At 37.3% G+C, this 8718-nt stretch overlaps 1 pseudogene; it reads left to right on the forward strand.

Annotated features, from left to right (window-relative positions):
- The first annotated feature begins 605 nt into the window (after nucleotides 1-605).
- Nucleotides 606-1483, forward strand: LOC144819293 (large ribosomal subunit protein uL18B pseudogene; annotated as a pseudogene).
- Nucleotides 1484-8718: the final 7235 nt, after the last annotated feature.

Raw genomic sequence — 8718 nt, forward strand, 5'->3', positions numbered from 1 at the left:
AGCAAGTGCCCCATCTAAGATTGCAATGAGAGCGATGCTGAGTACTAATAGAGATACTGCATTTGTTTCTCCAGCCCCAGTTGAAGTGGCTGCTAGTGCTGCTGTTATTGAAGAACCAATATTGCCACCTAATTTCTACAAAGGTCTACGATGACCACTCAACTTACTGATCTAAACAGTAAGTCTCGTAACAATTGTGTGAAGTTTTTCTAAATATGCATTGACAAAAATATGAGATTAAAAATTGATTTATTCTGGACATAAAAATGTGTTCCGAGACTTACTGTTTAGATCAGTAGGTTGAGTGGTCATCGTAGACCTTTGTAGAAATTAGGTGGCAATATTGGTGCTCGTTTTGGTTTTTCTTATAAGTGAGGCTTGTCCTTATTGCCCGTGAGCCCAGACCCAGTTTTGGTTATGGTTATTGAAGAACATCAGAAATACAGAGTTATTAAAGTTTGTCTTTTAAACGTTTAATTCAGGGAAATGTTACAAAGAACGATTGACCTTAATAGGATATTGACATATAAAGTTGATGAAGTCCGCCGCCCGCAGCTGAAGTCGCTACCTGAGGAGTCCCGGGAAGAGTCGTCCAAGCGCACAAAATGAGGTTTGTAAACGTTGTCAAGAGCAAACCTTACTTCAAGAGGTACCAGGTCAAGTTCCACCATCGCAGGGAGGGAAAGACTGATTACTATGCACGGAAACACCTGGTCATTCAAGACAAGAACAAATACAACACCCCAAAGTACAGACTGATAGTGCGGATCACGAACCGGGATATTATTAGCCAGATAGTGTTCGCCAGAATTGAGGGAGGCATGATTGTAAGCTCTGCAAACTCCCATGAGCTCCCCAGATATGGCGTGAAAGTCGGGCTGACCAACTATGCAGCAGCTTATTGCACTGGCCTGCTCTTGGCCTGCAGGCTGCTAAATAAGTTTGGACTGGACAAGGTGTACGAGGGACAGGTGGAGATCACAGGGGATGAGTACAATGTTGAGAATGTTGATGGCCAACCAGGTGCCTTTACCTGCTTTCTGGATGCTGGGCTGACCAGAACCTCGACTGGGAACAGGGTCTTCAATGTTCTGAAAGGGGTAGTGGATAGAGGGCTTTCCATTCCACACAGCATGAAGAGGTTCCCTGGCTATGACTCGGAACATACATGCACCAGCTCCACATTTACGGGCAGAATGTGAGCGACTACATGAAGCATCTGGCAGACGATGACGAGGAACTCTTTAAAAAGAAGTTCTCAGAATACATGAAGCCTGGTGTTGCTTCTGACATGATGGAGGCAATGTACCAGACGGCCCACTCTGGTATCCACTTTAACCCAGTGATGGAGAAGAAACCCCCGAAAGAGGTAAAGGTGAAATGCTGGAATTGGGCAAAGTTGTCTCGCAGCCAGCATCAAGATCCAGTGGCGCAGAAAAAGGCTAGCTGCCTGCGAGCCCAGCAGGCAGAGGCTAGAAACTGAAGAGCGCCCACGGAGGACTGAAAGGGCAGAACTACCCACATTTCTACCATATGTCAATCGATAAATAAAGATGCAACAAAAAATGGAAAAACAAAATAAAGAAGTGAGATATTTGAATAAAGAAGCTGCGCGATGTGCAAATCAGGCACATGACAAACCTGAGGATTTAGTTGATGAGTGTGAGGTTGACATTAGTAAAATGAAGAATGAGACAGGGAAGAAGGTGAAGGGTTTCACAAGTGATTCAGAAATAGGGACAGTTTCAGAGTTCCCATTTAGAGAAGTATACTGAGGGAATAATGTGACCGTGCTGAGGACGAGAGCAGATCTTATTTTTTTACAAAAAAAATTGGGAAATTGTGAAAGGAGCAAGTGGTACAAGAAGGTTCATATGTTGGTAACTCTTTTTAAAGAATGTTTTGGACTGCTTTAATTTGTAACTTGAAATTGCAGTCTCTAGCTACTTGTGGTCTGAGTGTAAGGTGGCTGTTCCTTGGCCAAATGAAGAACCAGCAATTGTGGCACTAAATAATGATTCTTCTGATGTGATTGTTGATAAGTATAAGCCGGACATTGATCATTTGAAAAAGAATGTTCCTGAGAAAGAATGAATTCTAGAACAAATTTGGCAAAGATTTTGCAAACTTCATGAGAGCCGAAGAAATCAGTATATATTTATTATGAGAAACGTATGCTGATTTGGGTTAATCTGACTTTGCTGGAATGAATGGGATGCCTTAAATAGAAGGTGTAAGAATGGTAAATGGAATGAAGCATGGTTGTGGAAAAGGAATTGTGAGCAACTCTAGAATGAATGCAAATGTTGACTTTTTTTAAAAGAGCAATGCTTGTCACCTCTGTGGTAAATTTGGGCACTAGAAACACAAATGTCAACAGGATCTAAATTAGATTTTTCAGTGTGCCTGAAATATATTATCTCCACAAGTGAGTCAGATATGGCCTGTGATAGTACCAGCCATGATAAAATCTGGGCGGCCCTTGTGGCATGGCGGAACAGATGAGGGTATTCCAATGATTTCACCTGGGCACTGTTGGTTCTTTGTCTCCAATCCTATAAAGGGCCATCCAGATAATGAGGAATGGAGTGGATTAAGTAAACAGTAGCTGCTAGAGGGGTTTCCCCCTTCTCTCTTTCCTCGGGTCTCACATAACGAAGCCAGAACATCATGAATAGAGGAGAGAGGGGGGCATTCCCTGCCTAGAATGCCCATATTGGTATATGAGAAATACAAAAAAAAAAAAGGATCTTAATTAGATTCAGAACAATTTTGTTCCCAAGAAGAAGACATATGCTAATCAGACACAGATACAGTCATTGGTGCCAACAGAATTAAATTATTCTTTGAATTATTTTTTTCAGTTTTCCGAGAAAACAGTTCCCAATAATGGTGCATGATAGGATAATAGGAATGCATACTTAAGGCAGTCCAGGAGGTAGACCCAAGTGACCCATATGTTGTTGGTGAGGTCAATGGCCACCCCGTGTTTTTTCAAGTGGTAGAGATCAGTGATAAACAGATTGTTAATCACATCACAGCAGATGTCCCTCTTAAGGGAAGAACACTGGAGAATACTTCTCAGTTCATATTGTGTGACATGAGCCCTATTACTTTGTTAGGCAGAGACTTGTTTTGCAAGATGAACTGTGTGATTTATTGGACACCGGATGGTGTTGGAATTAAAACATAATATGAAGATTCAGTGTTTGAAATTAAGACATGTCACTCAGGAGCCCAATAATTCCCAGTCCTAACCAAAGATGATTTCCCTCCGAAGAAGAGGTATGGGATTTATCTGTTAAAGAGATAAGATAAATAAAAAAAGGGTCACGTCTGGGAAGATTACTGTAAAACCTATTGCTGTTTTTCCCAGAACTAAACAATACAAACTTTCTAGAGAAGCGGAGGAAGAAATTAAACCTGTCATTGAAAAATCCATTTAGCAGGGGATTTTGCTGGAAGTGCTTGGTAGTCATTGCAACTCTTCCATGATAGCAGTTAGGAAACTGAGTGGGAAATGGAGAATCTTACCAGATTTTAGAAAGATAAATAAAATAGTAATTCCATTTTGTCCTGTGGTTCTGAATTCAGAGTGCTCCTGTTCCAAATTCCCTTCAGATGCAGTATGATATAGAGTCATTGATGGAGAGGTGTTTTCCATTCCACTTCATGAAGAGAGTCAGTTCTTATTTGCATGCCAATTTCAAAATAAAGTTCTCATTTGGTGTCAATTCTACAATGGCATACTGAAAGTCTTTTAATTTGTAGTCAAATCCTTCAGAAAGATCTAGAAAACTTGAGGCTATCCTGTAACTCAGCCTTGGTGCAATAGATTGATGAGGCAACGTTCGCATCCGAGATAAAAGAAAACTATAAACTTACCACAATTTATCTATTGAATCATTTAGCTGGCAGCAGTCAGGAGGTTTCCCCTACAAAATGTAATATTATAAAAAGGAACTGATTTATTTTGGTCATCACATGGAAAAAGAAACAAAAAAAGTCTCTAAACAACATGTTTCTTTAATAAAAATGGATACTCATACCATCCAGAGGGAGGTAAGGATGCTCCTAGGAATCAGTGGATGTTAAACTTTTCTCCTGAATGCAAAACCTTTAGAAAGGTTGACCCACAGTAAAAGATCCAGTACTATTTGGCAAAGAATGTTCAGTGGCGTTCCGGGACTTAAGAGAAAGTTTATGTAATGCAACTGCCCTTCGAATGCCAGATTATAATTTGAACTTCCACCTTTATTGCCATGAGAAAGGTGGGTGTGTCCTTTCAGTCTTAATACAAAAACAAGGGAGGAATAATGAGGCCTACAGCCTATTTTTCATCTGTGTTTGATCGAATAAATATAAGTCTGCCTGGTTATTTGAAATTGGTTGTTGCTGTTTGCATTGCAATTGAATAGAATGAATGTCTCACCATGGGACATTCATTAATTGTGTTTGTTACACATTCTCTTGAGATCCTGCTGATACATACACAGACTCAGCATATGACAAACTGCTGTCCGGTAAGATATGAATATGTTACCCAGGCAGTTGAAAACATTTCAATCACCAGATAAAACTTTTTTAATCCAGCAACACTGCTTCTATTTTAAACAAAAGCTGTGAAGACAGAGGCAAGAAAGATGCCTGCATGACTGCATCAGTACTACAGAATTATATATCAAACAAAGACCAGATATAAAAGAAATCCTTCCTGAAATGGCTGATATGAATTTGTTTGTTTATGGTTCCTGTTTAAGAGACCACTATGGAGCACTGAAGGCTGCTTATGCAGTATGTACTATTTTTGAGATTCGTAAAGCATCTCATCTGCCAAATGTACCTTCAGTACAAGTTGCAGAGGTGGTTGCATCGACACAAGTTTGTGGCTTATCAGAAAATTATTTTGTGATAATTTATACAGACAGCCAGTATGGTTTTGGAGCAGTGCAGGATTTTCGACAACTGTGGTCTCAGAGGGGTTTCATGGTATCTTCTAGAGCTCCCATCAGAAACAGTCTCTATATACAATACAATTTAATACAACAGCCAAAAGAGATTGCTGTTATCAGGTGTGCTGCCCATAAGGCCAGAAATTATGGAGACACTTGGAAACACATATGCTGATCAGGTGGCCAGGTACTCTGCACTTGAATGAAACAGTGATTCACAAACTGGAAAAGATGAATCAAGAACAAATTCAATGCAAATCACTAAAAATGTAAGTTGTTTCCTGTTTAGTTCATTTTAAACTACTTTGAGTGAACTAAGAGACCTTCAGGATGAAGTCACAGAATATTAGAAAAGAAAATGGGAAAATTGAGTTACAAAAGAAAATATCAGAATTTGAATGTCACCCCTGAACGAAGATATATTTTCCCTGGCCCAATATTGTCTCCAATGGCACTTTGCCTTCTTCATCAGTCAGACTCAGTTAGGGAATCCGGGCCATATGCATGAACACATTTTCCCATAGACACAGAAGGGGCAACAACCTTTGATGCATCTGGCACAGTCTATGATTAGGGTTTTTAAGAAGTAATGGGAGAATCCACATTTTAGAAATAGTGCAGGGGATTTGTGTGCACATTGTCTAATATGTCAAAAGAATAATCAGGGAAGGAAGACAAATATATTAATGAATCATATTTGCAAAATCAGAAGGCCCACTTACAAGACTGCATGCAGATTTGATTGAAATGGCCTTAAATACATAACGGCGATTGTCTACTTATTTTCTAAATGGGTGGAGGCCTATCCCACCCAGGGAAGGGAAGATTTGGCTTGCCAAGCTCTATTAAGACAGATCATGGCTCCCATTTCAAAAATGAAATTATACAATTTGTTCACACGGTCTCTAAATTGATCAGCTGATCCATTGTAGTTATTGTTCTCAATCTTCTGGAGAGGTTGGAAGGATGGATGGGAGCATAATGTGGCCAAGATGTGCGCTTCTACAGGTTTGAAGTGGCTGGATGCTCGTCCTCTTGTTTTGTAGAGCATTAGCTGTCCCCCTGATAAATAGACTGGTCTTTCACCTCATGATTTGCTGATGGGTAAAGCAATGATTTTGGCTTATACTCCTTCAGTTACCCTTGTTTCAATTATTGATAACGTTCTAGATTAGCTCAAAAGTCTGGCGTATATAATGAAGCCTGTTTTGCACCAAGCACATTTGGGTATGCAGACATAATATTGATTTTTTATTATCGACCTACACTACTATCGAGGTTTATATATCATAGGGACAGAATATCGATGTCAAGAATATGGGTGACCAGAATATCGACCTTAAGGTAAGTAATATCGTTTTTTTTTATATCGAACTAAGTAATATCGAAGTAAGTAATATTGTTTGCAAAAATATCGTTGTTAATAATATCGAACTGTATATTAGTGTTATGTATTTTAGTATGCATTTTATATGCATGTGTTTAACATTTTTGTAATGTTTTTTAATTATTCTTAAAAATATGTATTACATGTTTAGAAATTAGTAATATTTTTTAAGTAAATTCAGCGTTTTAGTATCAGAGCGGGTAGTGGGTTTATAGGGGAATAGGGTGGGAAGTAATTTATTTATAATTAATCAATTCATATCTTTATTTATCATTATTGATTATTAATGTATTGTTAATTAATTATTAATTGGTCATTCATTTCTATGAATTAATTAATTTACAATTATATTAATTATAATTAATGCTTTTTTGATTCATTTTTATTGTTAATTCATTCTTTGTTAATTAATTATTAATTGGTAATTATTTTGTATTAATTGATTAATTGAAAACTAAATTAAATGTGTTATTTTTTTAAGTGTAGTGGGTTGTCGGGTTATAAGGGTATATGGTGGGAAGTAATTTATTATAATTAGGAACATTTGAATTGTTATTTAATTTTTATTAATTGATTAATTGATAATTCAATTAATTGTGTTATTTTTTATGTGTAGTGAGTTGTGGGGTTATAGGGGAATAGGGTGGGAAATAATTCATTATAATTAAGTAATTAGTAATGTCATTTTTTTTAATTGGTATTGATTATTAATTTATTGTTAGTTAATTTTTCATTGGTAATTAATTTGTATTAATTAATAATTAAATTAATTGTGTTATTTTCTTATGTGTAGCGGGTTGTGCAATTATAGAGGAATAGGGTGGGAAGTAATTTTATGTTATTTGAGTAAATATTAATTTAATTGTATTGGTATTTATTATTATTTTTTTTGTTAAATAATTAACACTAGTTTATTAATTTTACAAAAATTATTTAATTAATAAGTATGTTAATTTACCCACTACGCTATCCTACATTTTCCACACTGTTGCACTCACTGGAGTTGGTATAGTAAATTTAACCCCTACGCTATCCAACACTTTCCCTACTGTTGCAGTCCCTGGAGTGGGATTAGTAATTTTTACCCCTAAGATATCCAACACTTTTTCTACTGTTGCACTCACTGGAGTGGGAATAGTCAACGCTATCCAACACATTCCCTACTGTTGCACTCACTGGAGGGGGAATAGTGATTTTTACCCATACGCTATCCAACATTTTCCAACATTTTCCCCTACTGTTGTACTGTTTGGAGTTGGAATAGTAATTTTATTCCCTTCGCTAACTAATATTTTTTTGTATTATTTTAGTTTATGTAGTATATAATTAAATTAAAAAAGATTAAAAATTATTGTGATTTTTTTAATTTGTTATATATATATATATATGTATTTAATTTGTATGTATTATATTGTTTTATGTGTATAGATGTATTTGTAATTTATAAGATATTTTTAAATATTGTATAAGTTGTTAAAATAATGAATTAAAAGTATTATTAAGTATATAAATTATATGTATATGTTTTACGTTATCTTATGTTAAAAACTTTTATATAGCTCACGTACACCAAATGGTTTCATGGCACTGATGAGGCAAGAAGGAAGTAGCAGGAAACTGAAATTAAATGTTATATGATTGGGCAAACAATCGAGTCGTAAGCAATTTTCTGAACTGTGCATTGGAAGTAACCAGTCTCATCTCCACAGGGAGAGAGTTCCAAAGTTGTGGAGCTAAGACAGCAAATCATGAGCCTCCGTGCTTTTCACGTTTAAAAGAGGTAATGGTCAACAGGTTTAAATGGGAGGAGCACAAATCCTGAGAGGGGATATATCCTTGAATCCTAGAAGAAATAAAGACAGGACTGTTGCATGAAGGGCTTTAAAGATAGTGCATCCCAGCTTGAAAACACACCTCTTGTCTACAGGGAACCAGTGTAAATTTTTCCTAATGGGTGTCACATGCTGCCAATTGGGTTGGTGAAAGATGAGTGTGGCAATTTGGTTTTTAACCGACTGAAGATGTCTCAGTTGATAGGCGAGGTTGCCACAATATAAAGAGGTACAAAAGGGGGTGGTGATGGACGGAGCATCTGAACCAATCAAACACTCACATCCAGTAAAAAGATCTGGTTTTAATCCATCACAGTTCTTTAGCCCACTCTGCCACCCCAGTTCAGACATGGCCATATGCAAATCAGTCTGACCCTGTGCCTCATGGGAACAGTCCAGCCCGAACTGCCAAGCCATGCCTTCCCTGGACCGGAAACAAGCTTCCTAGGACCGGTTTCTGGCATTACAGCCGTCTTCAGCCAGGCTTGCTTGAATCCAGTGGCAAAGTGAGCAAGGGACTCACGTCTGAGCATACCCTGCCAACTTA

The sequence above is a fragment of the Lissotriton helveticus genome, chromosome 2_1, assembly GCF_964261635.1.
Source record: "Lissotriton helveticus chromosome 2_1, aLisHel1.1, whole genome shotgun sequence".
Taxonomy (NCBI): Eukaryota; Metazoa; Chordata; class Amphibia; order Caudata; family Salamandridae; genus Lissotriton; species Lissotriton helveticus.